Raw genomic sequence first — 21191 nt, 5'->3', positions numbered from 1 at the left:
GTCAACCTGTGTACAGAACAAGGAATGTTGCCCGATATTCCTCATGAAGGCCATATGCCCGAATCATCAATTCACCTGCTCCTTGGATGCTGCCTGACCTGCTGTGCTTTTCCAACACCACATTCCTTGTTGTCAAGGAATGTGGTGTTGGAAAAGCACAGCAGGTCAGGCAGCATCCAAGGAATATGCATGGTCAGAGGTGCAGTCTTTCAGATCAAGTGTTCCATTGCAGCTCTGCCTTCCCAAGTGACCTAAAATACCACTTTTTGAAGTGAAGAGCTTCTTTGTATCAAGATGAATATTTATCATCATTCAATCAATATTCATTCTCTCTCTCTCTCTCAGTCACACTTTTTCTCTCTCTCGCGTGCGCGCACACACACACACACACACACACACACACACACACACACACACACACACACACACAGTCTGGTCATTCATCATGTCAATTGACTTTTAGTGGCAGTAGCAAAGGTGATTGGTGGAGCTCATCCCAAGAGGAGGTTTACAGAAACCCCAGGCCAGGGCTAGGCACAAGGAGATAAGACATTAATATCTGTACTTTCTCACTTTTCTTTTGGATAAGGACTCTGGACATTTTTCTTTTGGATCTGCTTCTTTTATTTATTTTTTTTAAATTCTGATTTTGTATTTTAAGATTGAGAGAACGGCAACTTTGTCTTTTCACTATATTTCTGCACTTAAGTACTCATGACAAGTCCAAATTTGTACAACCTTTAATAACTTTTAACTTTTGCAGAAGATGGTGTGTGTGAATTGCATCTCTTATGTGAAACCTTGGGAAAAGAACCTAACATATAGTGGCAATGGTGGGATTCAAACATAAATAGTGCTTCCAGGAGGACTGGATAAGCAACTGAGTGTTGGTTGCGTGAGACTGATTGGCCCACAAGGTAAGGTCCACCTTAGTATTAAGTTGAGAGAGAGGCTAAGTCAACCCCTTGTCTCCTGGGACTCAGTGGTGACGGAATTCTTGAGTAACTCGCATACTTGTGCAAAAAGAGTTAAATTGGGGTTAGAGTCTCCAGGGTTAAAAAGTGAGAAGTAAAGTGAAAAAGGGGTTAAAGTCCTCTACAAACATGAGGTTTGCAACTCCAAAAACAGTTAGAATTTAGTATTGGAATTGTTGCCTTTGTCCCCCACACCTCCCCTTAAAAGTACTTTTAGGGCAATATGGTGTCACCAGGAAAAAGGGGAGAAAGTGGAGCCAGTCTGCTCGGAATGCATTGACTGTCGGGAAGCTTTATCTGGGTTTTTGTTGTGGGAGCCAGTTTCTGGGCTGTGGACCCAACTCTACAAGCTTCTCTTCTGGGGGAAGGGGAATTGTTTGGACCGCAGTGCCATGTGGTTTGCTGCGAGAGCTTTTTTTTTGTCGGTGTGATTTTGCCAGGAAGGCACGGCTGGTCTTTTTTTCCTTTACAGCTGCATTCGGTGGTGAGGTGGCATTCCTGTGTCTGGTTTCCACTGAGGTGAGGATATTTTAATGAGCTTTTTGTGTGCACGCGCCAGGTGCTGTGGGGTTCGTGAAGCTTTGGGAATCTTGGACCAATGCTAGTGTTTTTTTTTCTGTGCCGTGGTGGTTGATTGGGAGTTTGTGGACGTGATTTATTTTTGTCCGACTTTGGTGTGGATCTTTTGGAGCCACCTCCTCCAGCTTTTTGACTCTTCGATTTCCATTTCACGGATCATCACTGGGTGAACTGAGGGGGGCCTCAAATGTGCATGTTTTCTCCCTGTATTAAAATGAGAAGAATTCTGACCAGAGGTTCTTCAAAACGAAGAGAAATGCTAAAATTAAGGCTGTACTAATACTTGGGTCGAGGAATGAAGTTTCAATGTAAATTATGCCATGCTGAGAGTGTTTGATATTTAAATATTTTGGTTGGTTAGAATACTGGTTTCGAAAATTCTTTTAAGTAACTGTTTTGCCTTGTTTGAATCAGGATTTCAATCCAATGTGTTTTGTGGGCTATGAAAAAGGGCAGATTTTGTTTTTATACTGAAAGGTTCTTTTAAAATGATCAAACTTGTAACCTTGAAACAGGCTGGGTGCCTTGAGTCCCTGATTGATTTCAAATTCTACACTGCCTGTTTTAAAAAGGTAATTGTGTCAGTGGTTGTCCTTTAGCCAGATGAGAGTATTGCATTAAGATGTGAAAACTCTGCATAATAAAAACAAAGACAAAAAGAAGAGTGCATTTTAAGTTTGTTTTGTTAAGATTTTGCAAAATATCAGAACTTGACGCTGAGCTGTTTAAATTCTGTCAATTATAACTAAGACCTCATTGGCCTCCTCATATTGCAAATTAAAAGAATGTTATCTGCGTCAAATTTGTCACTGTAATTCTGAATGTCTTATATATATTCTGCATGTTTCCCGGAAATATTTGAGATTTAAATCTGAACTGAAACTGCCTCTTCAATTGCTAAAGCACAAGAAACATTTTGTAGTTTTCTTGCTGTTCCAGATTTTTAAAATACTTTTCCTGACAGTTTTCACATTAGCCAAGTATTACTTTAAATTTATTAAAGGAAAATAATTTTTGAATAACCTGAATGGAGTCCCCCAAGGGGTTTGATTTTAGGACCATTGAATGTTGTTCATAATTGACTGAATTGTTTAGGCAGTACAATTTAGATGTTTATGGACTGCATAAAACTTGATAATGTCATAAATGGTGAACAGAGTAACAGACTTCAAGATGACTGAGAATGTTGAAATAGGCAAACACAATTTAGTGTTGCCAAATGTTGACTGTCTTCATACTGATAACCACCTTGGCAAGGAATGACAGAGAAAATGCAGAGATACTTTCAACAGCGAATATCGTCTCTAGAGTTTCTCCATTCACAGGTAAAGCATGCCTTTGGACCACTACCCACCCCTCTTGAATCTGTTGGATCAGGTTCCATCAGCTCCTCAGTCAAGAGGATATAAAGTGAAGAAGCTAACAACAGTGAAGAGGAGGTTTATACACTTTTTGTCAGTGGCCTTTATATGGATATTAAACCACGTGAACTTCACCTAGTCTTTCGATCATTTAAGTGAAATGAAAGTTCACTGATCAAGCTAACATCACAACAGCCAGTTGGCTTTGTTACATTTAACAGCAGAGTACGAGCAGAAGCAGCAAAGAATGCAGGGTTCACCTGGCCTGCTGCTGCATGCTCAGATAAGTTTGTATCCTCCATGTGAAGCATCTCCGGAAGGATGGAAGGCCCATCCGTTTTGTTAAGTATTTAACTGTCCTTATCAAAGAATTCAGATTTCTTCATAGAGTGGTGTGCAAGGACAGACTGAATTTTGTTTTCAGGCTGGACTTTACTAGAGGGAGTTTTTGGAGAACTGACTTGTTTCCACTTGACTAGGGGGGCGGAAGGAGTGGTCACTAATATCTGTGGATTTAAGAACTTTACTGGTGAACTTTGTTTTCCACATGGGAGGATTCTGAAAATTCTATTTACTATATGGACTAGTAATTTTTGTTGTTATAATCATTGCATGCTGTGTGTCAATAATTTGCTTAAATACTAGCTGTCAGAGTTTTATGAAAGCTGGCAGTGTCATCTAGGTGGTTATCCTGGAATGATATAAGGGAGGAATGTAATATTAAAAGATTAAATTGTACTCTCTCTCTGGACATTAATGTAATATTAAAGGGTAAAAATGCACTGTTGTCTTAGATGGGGGCGACAGTCGTGCAGGAATGCAAATGATTCCGACTCCAATTGGATAGTCATTTGCTACTACTTCCCCAACTATTATCAAATTAAACCATCATTCAATCTCTTCCATTTAGAAATGCTTTCTAGCCATTCCCTGAAGCTAGGTGTATCACACCTACATTGTCTTGGAGAATTACTCAGTCAGGAAATCATCTGCAAATTGATTGCTCCAGATTAGGGCATTTACATTTGCATTATGTCAGATGATGATCTCATCCTACCATTGTACCTGAGGTAACACGTGTGCGTGCGCGTGTGTCTTGGGTGGCATGTGACTGTGGGGAGTGGCCAGAGTATCCATAAGCATTGCCAACTGACCTGCATAAAGGGGATTGTTCTCTTTGTTCATGGCCTTACTTTAACTCAACTTCACATGCCTGTGAAGAGGGTCAAAGGGGGCCACCTAGCTTGTAAAACCTTTAATAAACTGTTTGCAGAAGTTGGTGTGTACGAATTGCATCTCGTGAGAGAAACCCACCCGCCTCCCATTTATCTCACCACCTCTTGGCTCACAGCCTCAATCATGAAGGGCTTTTTGCCCAAAATGTTGGCTCTCCTGTTTCTCAGTTACTGCCTGACCTGCTTTGCTTTTCCAGCATCACACTGTCTACTCTAATTTCCAGCATCTGCAGTCCTCACTTTCATCTAAAGATTGAGAGCCCACAGAGTCGCGGCACGAAGGTCATGATTCGGTTCCATTATAAAGACAAACAGCGAGTCACTGGAAGCTTCCAGAGACCAAGGGAAGGATCAGAGGGTGTTGGTGTGTGAGGGCTCCAAGGTCATGTTTTTCTGAGACTTTTCAGAAAAGGAAGTCCTATGGCAGCATCAAGAAGATTCAGAGAGCTTGAGATCCTGTACTCTAAGATATTCAGTGGTGCTTTGGATTAATTATAATGGATCTGTTTCCTTTGACTCACCAGAAAGAGAGGACATGCTGACTTAAGCCAGATGATTGAAAAGGCACAGATAAGAGTTGTTTGGGTTTGACCTTCTTTAGAGAGGACTTGGTGGAGTCTTCTTTTGTTGGTAATAAGCAATGTTAAATTATGCTGGAGACGGATAGAGTATTTACCTTTAATTTCTAAGTTATACCAAGTGATGGGCGACGTATTTACTTTTAATTTACCTGTGTATATTATTAATTTTGCTTTTTCCTAATACATTGCCTGTGTCTGTGGCGCGACTCTAGCTAGCAGGATAAAGAGGGTGGTGGGAATGGTTAACAGGGTTTTGGAATGTGTAGGTGCCACCATTGAATGGTTGTGTGGGGGTGGGTAGAGAGAAAGTGGGGGGGGGGGGGGTAAATTCCTCCAATCAGTGCCTTTGGTTCTTCTTTGTTTTTCTGTTTTTGGTGTATATAATTTTTACAAGTTTTGTGGATTGTAGCTGTTTTAGTTTATCTAGTTTGTGCTTTATAGACCTTCTTGTACTGAAGCTCAGCAATTCATAATTACAGTTCTCCCTCTCTGGAGGCTAAATGGTGCTAGAGAAGGTTACAGCTCAGGATGTGTTCAAATGGTGTACCCAGAACATTAAGGGGAGTCACTCACCGGTCAAGAGGAATAAGGTAGAGGGTGGATGTTGCTTTGTTGCAAGAAATACACAGATGATGCAGAGCATCTGAAACTGCAACAGAATGTATGACCAGGTTTATTTCTCAGCTTTCAACACTGGGAGTTTGGTGGGGTGGGTGGGGGGGTGGAGAAGAGAGGCGGTGACAGTACTTGTTAGGATGAATCTCCCATTTAAGTTGTTACATTGTATTAAAGACATTCATGGAGATCTGTAATCCTTAAAGCTTTGGTAAATGGGGAGGAATATAAGATCTTAAAATGTTTACTGTCTCCTATCCCACTCCCTCAAGGTCTTCATAGATGTACTTTTTAAATGGCTTAACCTCGCATATTATTATAGTTGGGAATTTTAATTATCTAACAGACATACAGTGGATAGATTGCCTAAAGGCTCCCGATGATTTCTTCCCTAAGCAATTAAAGGAATTTGTGCACTGAACTAGGATTAGAAGATGTTTGGAGGCACGGGACTTTATGTTTTTCTCGAATCCGCACAAATGTCGTACGAGGATTGATCTCTTTTGGACCCCTGCAGCGCATTTGGGCTTGGTGGTGTCATGTACAATTGGCAATCTCATGATTTCTGATCATGCTCCAGTGTGTCTACTGATTAAGAGTTACTGTGGTAGACTCAAGGCACTGGTGACTGGACCCCAGACATTGCAAGTTTACAGAATTATTTTCTACTGAATTCAGACTCAGCCAGTAATCCATCCATTCTCTGGGAAACTGCTAAAGCCTACTCTAGGGGGTTAGTTATTTCCTATTCTGCTCATAAGAAACGGCAGAAGGCTGAAAAGCAATGCTTCCTCGAGACAGAGCTGAAGAAGATAATTGAACAGGCATACTTTGCTAGGCCCTCATTGGCTAATCTGCAAGGGATCACAGCACTTTGGTACACACTGAAATCCATGCTCACACAGACATCCAAGAGGGAGTTTACATTTGCAAAACAAAGGTTAGTTGAGCTTGGGGATAAACTAGGTAAGTACTTAGCATATCTCGCCAGGAAAACTAGTGCTCCTCAAGCCATTGCCTCGATCAGAGAAGATACTGGAAATTTAAGCCATGATTCTAAAAGGATTAATGCGGCATTTTGGAAATTTTACTCTGAATTATACCAGCCTGAAATTTGAGAGTATGGGCGGCTTGGGATGGAGTATTTTTCTGAAGAACTTGGACCTCCTGGAAATTACCCCTGAGCAACAGTCTCTCCTTAATGCTCTGTTATCGGTGCAAGACTGCAGGAGGTTGTGAGGCAGCTTCAGGATGGAAAGGTGCCTGGCCCTGATGGATTTAGAACGTTACAGCACAGACCCTTTGGTCCTCAATGTTGCGCCAACTTGTGGAACCAATCTGAAGTCCATCTAACCTACACTATTACAATTTCATCCATATGTTTATCCAATCACCATTTAAATGCCCTTAAAGTTGGTAAGTCAACTACTGTTGCAGGCAGTATGTTCACATGCCTACCAAGAGTAAAGAAACTACCTCTGACATTTGGTAAAAACAATGACTGCAGATGCTGGAAACCAGATTCTGGATTAGTGGTGCTGGAAGAGCACAGCAGTTTAGGCAGCATCCAAAGTGCAGTGAAATCGACGTTTCGGGCAAAAGCCCTTCATCAGGAATAAAGGCAGTAAGCCTGAAGTGTGGAGAGATAAGCTAGAGGAGGGTGGTCGGGATGGGGAGAAAGTAGCATAGAGTACAATGGGTGAGTGGGGGAGGGGATGAAGGTGATAGGTCAGGGAGGAGAGGGTGGAGTGGATAGGTGGAAAAGGAACTAGGCAGGTAGGACAAGTCCAGACAAGTCATGGGAACAGTGCTGAGCTGGAAGTTTGGAATTAGGGTGAGGTGGGGGAAGGGGAAATGAGGAAACTGTTGAAGCCCACATTGATGCCTTGGGGTTGAAGTGTTCCAAGGCGGAAGATGGGGCGTTCTTCCTCCAGGCATCTGGTGGTGAGAGAGCGGCGGTGAAGGAGGCCCAGGACCTCCATGTCCTTGACAGAGTGGAAGGGGGAGTTGAAATGTTGGGCCACGGGACGGTGTGGTTGATTGGTGCGGGTATCCCAGAGATTTTCCCTAAAGCGCTCTGCTAGGAGGCGCCCAGCCTCCCCAACGTAGAGACGACCGCAGCGGGAGCAACGGATACAATAAATGGTATTAGTGGATGTGCAGGTAAAACTTTGATAGATATGGAAGGCTCCTTTAGGGCCTTGGATAGAGGTGAGGGAGGTGGTGTGGGCACAGGTTTTACAGTTCCTGTGGTGGCAGGGGAAAGTGCCAGGATGGGAGGGTGGGTTGTAGGGGGGTGTGGACCTGACCAGGTAGTCATGGAGGGAACGGTCTTTACGGAAGGTGAAAAAGGGATGGGGAGGGAAATATATCCCTGGTGATGGGGTCTTTTTGGAGATGGCGGAAATGTCGGCGGATGATTTGGTTTATGCGAAGGTTTGTAGGGTGGAAGGTGAGCACCAGGGGCGTTGTCCTTGTTACGGTTGGAGGGGTGGGGTCTGAGGGCGGAGATGTGGACGAGATGCGTTGGAGGGCATCTTTAATCACATGGGAAGGGAAATTGCGGTCTCTAAAGAAGGAGGCCATCTGGTGTGTTCTATGGTGGAACTGGTCCTCCTGGGAGCAGATACGACGGAGGCGGAGGAATTGGGAATACGGGATGGCATTTTTGCAAGAGGTAGGGTGGGAAGAGGTGTAATCCAGGTAGCTATGGGAGTTGGTGGGTTTGTAAAAAAATGCCAGTGTCAAGTCAATCGTCATTAATGGAGATGGAGCTCTTCAAGCACCACTAATCCAGTACCTTTGACATTTGTCCTCATATCTATCACCCCTCAATTTAAAGCTATGTAGCCTTGTGCTAACCATCACTGTCCGAGAGGGTGGAGTGGATAGGTGGAAAAGGAACTCATTGTCCATCCGATCTAAATCTCTGATTATCTCATATGTCTCAATTAAGTCACTTCTCAACCTTTGTCTAATGAAAACAGTCTCAAATCTCCCAGCCTTGTCTCATAAGACCTTCCCTCCATACTAGGTAACATCCTAATAAGTCTCCTCTGAACTCTCCAAAGCTTCCACATCCTTCCTGTAACATGATGACCAGAACTGCATGCAATACTCCAAGTGCGGCCACACCAGAGTTTTGTACAGCTGCAGCATGGCCTCATGGCTCAAACTCAATGCTTAACCCTATCAACCTGGGTGGCAACTTTCATGGATACAGATCTCCCTGCTCATCTCCACTACCAAGAATCTTACCATTAGCCAAGTTCTCTCTATTCCTGTTGCTCCTTCCAAGTGAATGACCTCACTTTTCCGCATTAAACTCCATTGCCACCTCTCAGCCCAGCTCTTCAGCTTATCTATGTCCCTCTATAACCGGCAACTGTCGCACTGTCTATACTCTACTGACGTTCGTGTCATCAGTAAAACTACTAACCCAGCCTTCTACAACCTCATCCAGTTCATTTATAAAAATGACAAAAAGCAGGGGCTAAAAACAGATCCTTGCGGCCCATGACTCATAACTGAACTCCAGGATGAACATTTCCCATCAATCACCACCCTGCGTCTTCTTTCAGATAGCTAATTTATGATCCAAACTGCTAATTCACCCTCAATTCCATGTCTCCATATTTTGTGCAATAGCCTACCGTGTGGAACCTTATCAAACACCTTGCTAAAATCCATGTACACCACATCAACCACTTTACCTTCATCCATCTGTTTGGTCACCATCTCAAAGAACTCAGTAAGGTTTGTGAGGCACAACCTACCCTTCATAAAAACACTTGACTATCCCTAATCAACTTATTCCTTCTAGATGATTATAAATCCTCTCGCTTCTAACCTTTTCCAACACTTTACCCACAACTGAAGTAAGGCTCACTGGTCTATAATTACCAGGCTTGTCAAGAAGGAGACCACATTAGCTATCCTTCAGTTTTCTGGCACTATTCCTGAAGACAATGACAAAGATCAAAGCCAAAGGTTCTGCAATCTCCTCCCTGGCTTCCCAGAGAATCCCATCCGGCCCAGGGAATATATCTATTTTCACACTTTCCAGAATTGCTAACACCTCCTCCTTGTTGAGCTCAATCACATCTAGTTTAGTAGCCTGTATCTCAGTACTGTCCTTGACAACACTGTCTTTTTCCAGTGTGAACACTGACAAAAAAAATTTATTTAGCGCTTCCCCTATCTCCTCGGACTTCCCTTAACATCCCACTACTATTCTTGATTGAAGAAAGAAAGATTAGGGCCATTCTTTTATTCCTGATGTAGCTATAGAAAACCTTAGGGTTTTCCTTGACCCTATCCACCAATGACTTCTCATGACCCTTCCTGGCTCTCTCTTTTAGGTCTTTCCTGGCTAACCTGTAACTCTCAAGCACCCTAACTGAGCCTTCACTTATCTGAAAGTGAGCATTCTTTTTCCTCTTGACAAGAGATTCAACTCCTTTTGTAAACCACAGCTTCCCTGCTTGACCGCTTCCTTCCTGCCCGATAGGCACATACTTAAAGGAATAAGCTCCACATTTCAACTGTACCCATTCCCTGCAGTTTTCTTCCCCATCCTATGTATCCTAAATCTTGATTAACCTCATCATAAATGCCTTTCCCCCAGCAATAAGTCTTGCCCTGCAGTGGATACCTATCCCTTTCCTTCGTTAAAGTAAAGAAATTGTGGTCACTATCACCAAAGTGGTCACCTATCTCCAAAGCTAACAGTTGGTACAGTTCATTACCCAGAACCAAATCCAATGTGACCTCACCCCTTGTTGGTTTGTCTACATATTGTGTCAGGCAGCCCTCCTGCACACATTGGACAAAAACTGATCCATCTAAGGTACTCAAACAATAGTATTTCTAGTCAATATTTGGAAAAATAAAAGATTCCCCATAACAACTACCCTGTTTTTCAAGCTCCTTTCGAGAACACCTCTGGGACCCCTGAACCAACATGCCCTCCACTGCATCTCCTCCACTTCCCGCTCCTGCGCCCTTGAGCCCCGTCCCTCCAACCGCCACCAGGACAGAACCCCGCTGGTTCTCACCTACCACCCCACCAACCTCCATATACAGCGTATCATCCGCCGTCATTTCCACCACCTCCAAACGGACCCCACCACCAGGGATATATTTCCCTCCCCTCCCCTATCAGCGTTCCAAAAAGACCACTCCCTTCGTGACTCCCTCGTCAGGTCCACACCCCCCACCAACCCAACCTCCACTCCCGGCACCTTCCCCTGCAACCGCAAGAAATGCAAAACTTGCACCCACACCTCCTCCCTTACTTCTCTCCAAGGCCCCAAGGATCCTTCCATATCCGCCACAAATTCACCTGCACCTCCACACACATCATCTATTGCATCCGCTGCACCCGATGTGGCCTCCTCTGTATTGGGGAGACAGGCCGCCTACTTGCGGAACGTTTCAGAGAACACCTCTGGGACACCCAGACCAACCAACCCAACCACCCCGTGGCTCAACACTTCAACTCCCCCTCCCACTCCACCAAGGACATGCAGGTCCTTGGACTCCTCCATCGCCAGAACATAACACGACGGTTGGAGGAAGAGCGCCTCATCTTCCGCCTGGGAACCCTCCAACCACAAGGGATGAACTCAGATTTCTCCAGTTTCCCCATTTCCCCTCCCCCCACCCTGTCTCAGTCGAACCCCTCGAACTCAGCACCGCCTTCCTAACCTGCAATCTTCTTCCTGACCTCTCCGCCACCATCCCACTCCGGCCTATCACCCTCACCTTGACCTCCTTCTACCTATCACATCTCCATTGCCCCTCCCCCAAGTCCCTCCTCCCTACCCTTTATCTTAGCCTGCTGGACACACTTTCCTCATTCCTGAAATGTCGAATTTCCTGTTCCTTGGATGCTGCCTGACCTGCTGTGCCTCTCCAGCAACACATTGTCAGCTCTGATCTCCAGCATCTGCAGACCTCACTCTCCTCCTATTTCTAACCTCAGTCCATATTACCTCAGTAGACAAGTCCTCAAATATCCTTTCTGCCACCGTAATACTGCCCTTGACTAACAATGCTACACCTCCCTCTTTTACCATCTTCTGTTCTTACTGAAACATTTAAATCCAGGAATCTGTAACAACCAAAACCCTTCCCTGCCCTTCACAATGGCCACACATCAAAATCCCAGGTACCAACCCAAGTTGCAAGTTCACCCACCTTATTCCGGATGCACTTGGTGCTGAAGTAGCCACACTTCAAACCACCTTCCTGCTTGCAGTGAACTCGTGACCTAGAAACCTCATTTCTGACCTCACTGTTCTTAACATCCTGGACAATGGAACTACAATTTAGGCTCCCATCCTCCTGCTGAATTAATTTCAACCCTCCCAAAGAACATTAGCAAATCTACCCCCCGCCAGGATATTGGTATCCCTCTAGTTCAGGTGAGGACCATCCCATTTGTAGGAGGTCCTACCTACCCCAGAATGAGCCCCCATTATCCAGGTATCTGAACTCTCCCTCCTGCATCATCCCTGCAGCCATGTGTTCAACTGCTCTCTTTCCCTAGTCCTTGCCTCACTAGCACGTGGCACAAGTAACGCACCAGAGATAACAACTCTTTTTTTTGGAGCATTAAGTTTCCACCCTAGCTCTCTGAATTTTTGCCTTAAATCCCTGTCCCTTTTCCTACCTATGTCATTGGTGCCTATGTGACCACAACTGGGGACTGCCCCACCCTCCTCAAGGATCCCAAAACCTCAGACATCAAAAACTTTGGCATTTGGGAGGCAACACACAAGAATCTCTCCCGCTCCCACAGAATCTCTGACCCCTAACTATGGACTCCCCAATGACTAATACTCTGCTCCTCTCGCCCCTTCCCTTCGGAGCAACAAGGACAGACTCTGTGCCAGAGACCTGAACTCCATGGCTTACTCCTGGTAAGTCGTCACAACCAACCGTATCCAAAATGGTATACTTGTTATGGAGGGGAACGGCCACAGGGGATCCCTGCACTGTCTACCCGTTGCCTTTCCATCCCGATTGTAACTCATCTGACTTTTTGTTGTACCTGAGGTATGACTACTTTCCTTTAACTCCTCTCAATAGACCCCTCTACCTCTCAAATGACCCAAAGTTCATCCAGCTTCAGTTCCCTAACATGTTTTGAGGAATCAAATGTTGGGTACACTTCCCACAAAGGAAGTCAGCAGGGACCCTTACCTCCCACATTGTGCAGGAGGAACATTAAACTGTCCTAACCTCCATTCCCACTATTTTAAATTGGTGGTATGTGACTTCCCAGTGAGTTTTATAAGGAGCTTAAGTATACTGTCAGGACCAATGACGATTCACAAAGCCGGGGCCTCTTCCCATCATCTTCAAGAGGCAAAGATCTCTCTCATCCTTAAAAAAGGAAAGACCCCAGAGGACTGTGCTTCCTATAGGCCCATCTCATTCCTGAATGTTGATATCAAAATCCTATTTAAAAGTCTTGCACTAAGACTAGAACCTGTGCTGCCCTCCATCATTGAAGATCAGAGGGTTTTTATAAAAGGTTGCACATCGCCGAATAATGTCAGGTGGTTACTTAATATGATCAAAGCAAGATGTTAAAGGGTTAATTTGTTCTCCTGACATGTAAGAAATTGGATGTCATGGGCGAGGGGGTGAAAGAGTTGGGAGACTTACGTCTTGCAATCAGGCTGTGTCAATATAATTAAATATAATTACACTCACACACTTTGAAGAAATAACCAATCAAACACTATTTCTGGAAATAAGTGAATTACTTTATTTTTGTATAGCATGCGACTATGGAGGAGTGGCAGCGGGTGGTGTCTTGTGTGCATGACTTACTGTTGATGTCATACCCCGTGTAAAAAGGAGATCTGTTCCCTTGTTCAGTAGCCTCACTTGACATGTTCGGCAAGCTTGTACTTGCTTAATAAATTTTGCCTGTTCACAGAATTTAGTGCATTGATGTTGCATCAAGTATGTAAGAATCTCAAGAAAAAGAACCTAACACAAGATTGTCAACAACGATTGGTACAGGGATTAGTGATCTCTTTAGTTGTGGAGAAGGCATTTGACTGGGTCGACTGGCCATATCTTTGTTTACACTTTAAAGTGGTTTGGCTTGGTCAAGGTCTTTAGCAGATGGATAAGTGTTTTGTGTAGTGACATTCTTGCCGCAGTCCTCACCAATGGTGTGCAGTCAAGCAATTTCAGTATTTTTAAGAGCAGTTGACAGGGCTGTCCCTTATCACCGTTGCTTTTCACATTGATGATTGCACTGCTGGAAGAGGCAATACGGATCCCGGTATATCTGCTCCAGAAATGGGGACAATTCACACAACATCACATGTAGATGATGTTCTTGTCTTATCAAACCCAACAGTTCTGGTGCCTCAGCTGATACAATGCATTAATTTGTTTGGCAGCTTTTCTGGTTACAAAATCATCTTTGTGAAATCAGAGGCCATGCCCTTGGGAGGTCTCCCAAAAATGCCTGGTCCTGAGGATGAATCTCTATTTCCCTTTAGACGGTCACAGGAGGGATTTCTCTACTTAGGTATATTTATTACTCCTGTCTTTGATCAGCTATTTAAAAATAAATTTTACCCATTTATTCAACAGAATGAAACAAGACCTTCAAAGATGGGAGGCGCTTCCAGTCTCTTGGTTAGGTCAGATAGCCCTTGTTAAAATGAACATTCTCCCCCATCTGCTGTATCCTATGCTTTCTCTGTTTTTTACTAAGCAAACATTTAGAAGACTGAATGGTTGGTTCAGTTCCCTAATCTGGTATCACAAGTGACCTCTTATTAAACTGCAGCTACCCCAGAGACTGGGAGGAATGGACCTCCCAGATATGAAAAACTATTAATTAAGCTCACTGCTATCTTATGTGAATGACTGGGCCCAGGGTGACCCTCACTCACTGTGGTTGGACATTGAAGCATCTCAGGTGAGATGCTCCCTTACTAGCTTGCTGTTCTTGGACAAAATATGAGGACAGTTAAGGAATATTGCCATAGCTTAATTGTTATTAATTCTATTAAAGCATGGAAGGCATTACGTCAGAATGAGGGCAATACTGCTAAAACCTTTTTTTAAAAATACAACTACAATTGGTATGTAGGTTTTTGGCTGGGGATGATGGACTCTTGGGTTTAAACTATGGGCAGCTAGAGGTGTGGCTTGCCTGGGTGACTTAAGGGGGCTACACTGATTTTTGTTTATCAGAAATAAAAACCTATTTCAATAAAGTTATAATATTACAGTAAGAATAGTATAACAATCCTATATTATAACAATAATAAATTAACTACTACTCTACAAAGCAAATCAAAGAAAAAAATCTGCCCATACTACAACTCAATAAATAATTAAACAGAATAAATTAATTTAAAGTTAAATTAAATTACACCACTCAGCACAACCCCATTGTGAGCATCAGTACCTATATTTATTCAGGATTCTTCCTCTCTGACCATGAGGCCTGACAGACCCAGTCCTCGTGGCTATACAAAGGACCTAATCAACATAGCCAACAAGTCTGCATCTATATAGTTCAGAAAGGGCCGCCACTCTTATAAAAAAGTTCCGTTTTCTGATGCACCACACTTGTAAGGAAGTTTAGCAGGACATGTTCCATAACTAACCTGTGCCATCCCAATAGGCCAAGGGGATTTTCTGAGATCCAGCTCATCAGAATGTTCTTCCTTGTACAACATGTAAGAATATGAAAGTTTCTTCCCATGCTCATCTAAAGAAGGCAGATTCAACAGGCCCAAGGGGAGGGATAATGAATCTACCTTGACTTCGGTTCCCAAGATCCCTTCCAAAACATTTGCTATAGCACCCCAATATCTACTCTGACAGTAAACCAACAGAAAAAGGAGACTTTTCCCTCCTTGTCCATAGGGGGCGCTCATGCTACCCACTAACACCTCTAAAATGTTAAAAGATTAATTTGTTCTGCTAACATGTAAGAAATTGGATGTTCTTGGAATGTATTTTTCTGTCTTGGAGGCAGGACGTGACAATCTAATTATATTCTGCAAATGCTGTTTCAAGGAATAACCTAAATCTCACACTGTTTTAAAGAATAACCTAATCATAATCATAAAAGATATAGAAGTGGGAGTAAGGCCATTCGGCCCATCAAGTCCACTCTGCCATTTATTCATGGCTGACGGGCATTTCAACTCCACCTATCCACAATCTCCCTGTAGACATTAATTCCTTGTGAGATCAAGACTTTAAATGTCTTCAAGGCAGAGATTGATAATGTCCCAGCTTCCACTGCGCTCCATGGCAACAAATTCCACAGGCCCACCATTCCGGCTGAAGAAATGTCTCATGTCCGTTTTAAATTGACCCCCTCTAATTCGAAGGCTGTGCCCACTGCTCCTAGTTTCCCTGTCTAACAGTAACAACTTCCCAGCATCCACCCTTTCTCAGCCTTGCATTACCTTGTAAGTTTCTATTAGATCTCCCCTCAACCTTCTAAACGCTAATGAATACAATCCCAGGATCCGTCCGTTGTATGTTTAGATTAGATTACTTACAGTGCGGAAACAGGCCCTTCGGCCCAACAAGTCCACACCGACCCGCCGAAGCGCAACCCACCCATACCCCTACATATACCCCTTACCTAACACTACGGGCAATTTAGCATGACCAATTCACCTGACCCGCACATCTTTGGACTGTGGGAGGAAACCGGAGCACCCGGAGGAAACCCACGCAGACACGGGGAGAATGTGCAAACTCCACACAGACAGTCGCCTGAGGCGGGAATTGAACCCAGGTCCCTGGCGCTGTGAGGCAGCAGTGCTAACCACTGTGCCGCCCTAATCATTAATCATTGTTAGGCAATGATTAATCATAGTCTACATTAATCACACACTGTTTTAAGGAATAACCTAATCTCACACTGTTTGGGTACTTGCTGAAATAAATTGTGGCTGTTCACAGAAGTTAGCACATTGCATTTGCATCAAGCACATAAGAATCTCAAGAAGAACCTAACATTTGGTGGCAGCGGTGAGATTTCAACATATACAGAGATTCTAGACAGACTGAGTAAGTGATCACATGCGTGATGGTAACGCAAGATGGACGGTCCCACTTGGTAAGATTTACCTTGATCTTTCTCACTAACTTATCACTCAGTTGACCCCTCGTCCTCTAGGACTCTGTAGTGACAGGAAATCTCGGAGGTAACCTTTGCACTTCCATGCTGACGAGTTCGTCCCAGGGAGATTAGAGTACCCCTGGAATTTGGGGTTTAGAGTCTTCTAATAGAGGGATATGAGGCCCCAGAACATAGACAAGTAGTTATCATTTATCTTATGTACTGTCTCAAATACCCTGCCTTAAACAGATTACTGAGACAGGAAATCCCCATGCGAAGGTCAGGATGCTGAAGTGCATGTGGAGACTGAAAGCATTGGACTAGTATATAGAGATAAGTTTGGAAGTTGAGACTTAAAAATGGGATAGACATTGGACAAGTCAGGTGTTGGAATCTCTTTGCATTGGTTATGCCGGGATGCCTCCCAAAATGAGGAATGGTTCAGGCGTCAGTCAGGATGTTTAAATAAAAAAATTGAGAAATGAAATTTGGCCGCTCGGAGCAACTTGAGATATAGATAAATGGAATTGTAATTTGGAAACGTAATATGGGGACTAAATGGAAAACTTTAATATCCACGTGGAGAAAGACTGCCGAGGAAATAACAAACAAATCTAAATAGGCCAGCTGGGAGAATAACAGACATTAAAGAGGGATTAGAGTGTGTGAACATGACAGAAATCCTAAGTCTTGGATGGTGCTGAAGAGTCAGTGTGAGGATTAATGACATGATTGGAGAAAAACAATATAGGAAAAATTGAGAAAGGAGAGACAAAATAAGGAATCAGGGTTGAAATGCCAAGCCAGACCATCAGGTGGGAATAAAATGGAGGTTCCTCCTAACATTGGTAAAAACAATGACTGCAGTTGCTGGAAACCAGATTCTGGTTTAGTGGTGAGCCTGAAGGGTGGAGAGATGGCTCTCTGCCTGTATTCCTGATGAAAGACTTTTGCCTGAAACGCTGATTTTACTGCTCCTCGGATGCTGTCTGAATTGCTGTGCTCTTCCAGCACCATTAATCCAGTTCCTCCTAACATGTCTGGTCTGCCAATAATGCTTTAAAATAATGACATTGATAACCAGCCATGGTCACAAAAGAGATTTCTGACCTCCTCAGGGAGGCCTATTCAGAACTGATTACATGTTCAAAACCTCCTCCCTATGCAATTGGCCATAATCATAATGTGGTACGCAAGTAATGGACAATATGGACATCAACATGCCAGAGCTGATCGAGCTGCCAAAGGCGCGGCAAAAGCTTGCTATTCTACTGTTTCTCTGTGAACTGGCAGGTGCTAAATTGAACTCCTGCCTCGAAAACAACAGGCATGCCCAGGTAGTCACTGTGCACTGTTTTAGAGGGGGATGCCCGGACTCAGATAATTAAATTTGGATGACACATGGGTGTTCCCAGTATGCGTCAAAAGGTCTCTGGATCACTCCAGTTGGCCAAGAGTGTGTACCTGATGCTTTGTAATACTTATTTACTGTCTTCATACTTAATACTTCATAGTTACCCTCTAATCTTTGGGTGACCGTCCTCTAGGGCCAACTTTGGGATATGCAACAACTCAGAATGGCCAAGCAGAGGCTGATAGCCCCTCTAAACCCATGAGGATGGATTCACGTTGCACTCCAGGTGATCCCATTACACTACACTAACACACACACACAGGCACAGACCCTCTATCATACACTTACACACACTCAGGCACGCACACACACATTCCTCACCACCACCACCCCCTTCCAGAATAACCTGTTGGACTATATCCTGGTGTTGAGAGATTTTTAAACTTTGTCCACCCCAGTCCAACACCAGCAATCTGATTTTTCATTACAAGCTTACGTTTGCAGATCTCACAATTCCAGCCCACTCTCCCTTCTTTTAGTCAGGTCCAGTCACCCAGAGAGTAAAGACTATACTGTAATAAAGATTGTGCAACTGAGTCACCTTCCTTCAGTAAGCCCAGCCATCCTTCGTCTAAACTTCAATCTGTAAGGACAGTACTCACACTCCTATTCATCCAGAGGTCCTAACCAGGTCTCTATTCTTGATACTATTTGCTGTGTCTAAGAAACACACAGGTACATGACAATCTCTGAATTTAGTAAAGAACTAAAAAAATAACAATTTTTAAAAATCATATATATTCCAGAAAACTAATGGTTGAGAAGCTTAAATCAGTAATGAAATAAATAGGCTTGGCCAAGTTTATTTATCAATTGCCCTCATCACCAACTTAAACGAGTATATGAATAGGAAGGGTTTGGAGGGATATGGGCCAGGTGCTGGCAGGTGGGACTAGGTTGGGTTGGGATATCTGGTCAGCATGGACGGGTTGGACCGAAGGGTCTGTTTCCATGCTGTACACCTCTATGCATGTGTGACTCATTCCCCATGTAAACTGATTTCCTCCCATCCTTAAATGGACAATTGTCTAGAAGACATTCCTGATGAAGGGCTTATGCCCGAAACGTCGAATTTCCTATTCCTTGGATGCTGCCTAACCTGCTGTGCTTTAACCAGCAACACATTTTTAATTATCTAGAAGACCTTTCTTTAAAAAAAAGAGAGGGGCAGGCAGCACCAGAGACCCGGGTTCAATTCCCGACTCAGGCTGCTGACTGTGTGGAGTTTGCACATTCTCCCCGTGTCTGCGTGGGTTTCCTCTGGGTGCTCTGGTTTCCTCCCACAGTCCAAAGATGTCCAGGTGAATTGGCCATGCTAATGGTAGGTAAAGGGGTAAATGTAGGGGAATGGGTGGTTTGCACTTCAGCGGGTCAGTGTGGACTTGTTGGGCTGAAGGGCCTGTTTCCACAGTAAGTAATCTAATCACATCCCATCACAGACTTGACAAGTCGAGAACCACAATGGCAAGATTCACTCAGGCGTTAAAGCGACAAATTACGACCGAATTTAATAATACAATCCACATCATTTGATTTATCACGTCAGGCAGAAAGAGTAAAAGAGATACAGTACACTACTCGGTGTAACGGATGGAAAGGATTCTGGAGGCAAGGTGGGAGAAGGTATAGTCTAGGTTGCTATGGGAGTTGGTGGATTTCTGGAAGATGACCGTGTTGAGTCAGCCACCTTTGATGGAGTTGAAGAGCTCCAGGAAGAGGACTGTGGTGCCTGATGTAGTCCAGGTGAACTTAAGGTCAGGGTGGAATGTGTTAGTGAAATTGATGAACTGTTCAACCTCCTCATGGAAGCACACATTGATGCCGATCTAATCATCAATGTAGCAGAGGAAAACATGGGGAGTGATGCTGGTGTAGCTGTGGAAGATGGACTATTCCACATACCGAGGTAAAAACAATGACTGCAGATGCTGGAAACCAGATTTTGGATTAATGGTGCTGGAAGAGCACAGCAGTTCAGGCAGCATCCAAGGAGCAGCAAAGCACAGGACTGAAAGGTTGAGCACGCCCATAGGAACCGGTGTGAAGAGGAGGGCCAACATTGCTCACTTTGATTCGACTGAGGGGCACGACCTCACCTGCAGCCGCGTATCCATCGCAGGACGAGAGCGGTGGTGTCACACAGCGCAGAGACACACAAGTGGCTCCTATCCTCTTCACCTGGAAGCGACACAGCCGTACGAGAAGAAGCTCCTGGAATTCTCCCCTCCTCCGCCTCAATCAACTCCGCATCACCTGCCCTCCGCGCAAGCGTACTCTCATCCACACACCACCTGCCGGCCCACCTGACATCATCGCGTACGAACGTAGTCCCGCCCCCCGGCAGGTACGGTCCGAAGGCGGTCCCGAAAGGGTGGAGTGACCGTTGGGATTTGCGCGCGCGCGCGCCCAAGTAGCTCGAGGCAAAATTTGTATTTTGTTTTGCGCGGGTGTGGGTCACCCAGTGATTTTACGAAGATATGCTTCCGTATTTATATTTCTTATGTTTATCACTTCCATTTTGTGTTTTTGTTTCGGCTTCTTTAGAGAACGGAGATATAAAATATTTTCAAAAAGGTAGTCAGGGAAAGGATTGTCAGTTCTCCGTGGACAACTAAGTTTTGCTTTCTTATTCTCGACGTGGAAGAATTGTTTAAAAAGGTTGGCATTTATTATTGATGCCTCGCCGCCCTGTAAAACAGAACAATATATCCAACTACGTCATGTAGCTGAGTGTCAGCCGCCTTGATGTGGGATTGGTTTCAGATATAGACGTATTCCTGATGAGCGCTCTTCTAGCATCACTAATCCAGAATCTGGTTTCCAGCATCTGTAGTCCTTGTTTTTACCTTCAGATGTAGACGTGTCAGCTCAGTACAGAATATTTCCTTCCCAAAGAACATTTGCAAGCGAGTTGAGATTTTACAACAATCTGGCAGTTCTTCGGTCATTTTCATCTATTCAGTTTTTCAATTCTCAATTTGCCATGTCTGGATTGGAACATGACTTACTTCAGAAGACTCGAAGTTGAAGCTCCACTAAACTCTACGCAATCTAATGATGTCACATAGGTGAAGAAAGGAGTGTCCCTGATGCATCATCTCTGATTCCTGATAGTCTTTATAATTATGTTAACTAGTCAGTGTAGCTTGTACCAGTTGCTTTCATATAATAAGTCTTGTTCTGTCAGGCACCTCTTTAATGTGGGCTGTTTTCAAGACATCACTATTCCTCCCCCCCCCCTCCAAATTTCCATGTGTTTCTCCACAGTCAATACTTGTGTGGCACTATTACTGTACTAAAT

General features: G+C 44.0%; 1 protein-coding gene across 3 annotated transcripts in view; it reads right to left on the bottom strand.

Annotated features, from left to right (window-relative positions):
* Positions 1 to 20161, bottom strand: part of smpd5 (sphingomyelin phosphodiesterase 5) — a 70964-nt gene extending 50803 nt beyond the window's left edge. For all 3 annotated transcript variants that reach the window (XM_060825227.1, XM_060825228.1, XM_060825229.1), the window contains exon 1: positions 19987 to 20161. The gene's annotated coding sequence lies outside the window, so the exon portion shown is untranslated. The remainder of the gene's footprint in view (positions 1 to 19986) is intronic.
* Between the last annotated feature and the right edge of the window lie 1030 nt (positions 20162 to 21191).

This window comes from Hemiscyllium ocellatum, chromosome 5 (assembly GCF_020745735.1).
Source record: "Hemiscyllium ocellatum isolate sHemOce1 chromosome 5, sHemOce1.pat.X.cur, whole genome shotgun sequence".
NCBI classification, from domain to species: Eukaryota; Metazoa; Chordata; class Chondrichthyes; order Orectolobiformes; family Hemiscylliidae; genus Hemiscyllium; species Hemiscyllium ocellatum.
The sequence above is the reverse complement of the archived record's forward strand: the minus strand, read 5'-3'. Positions and strand labels throughout refer to the sequence as shown.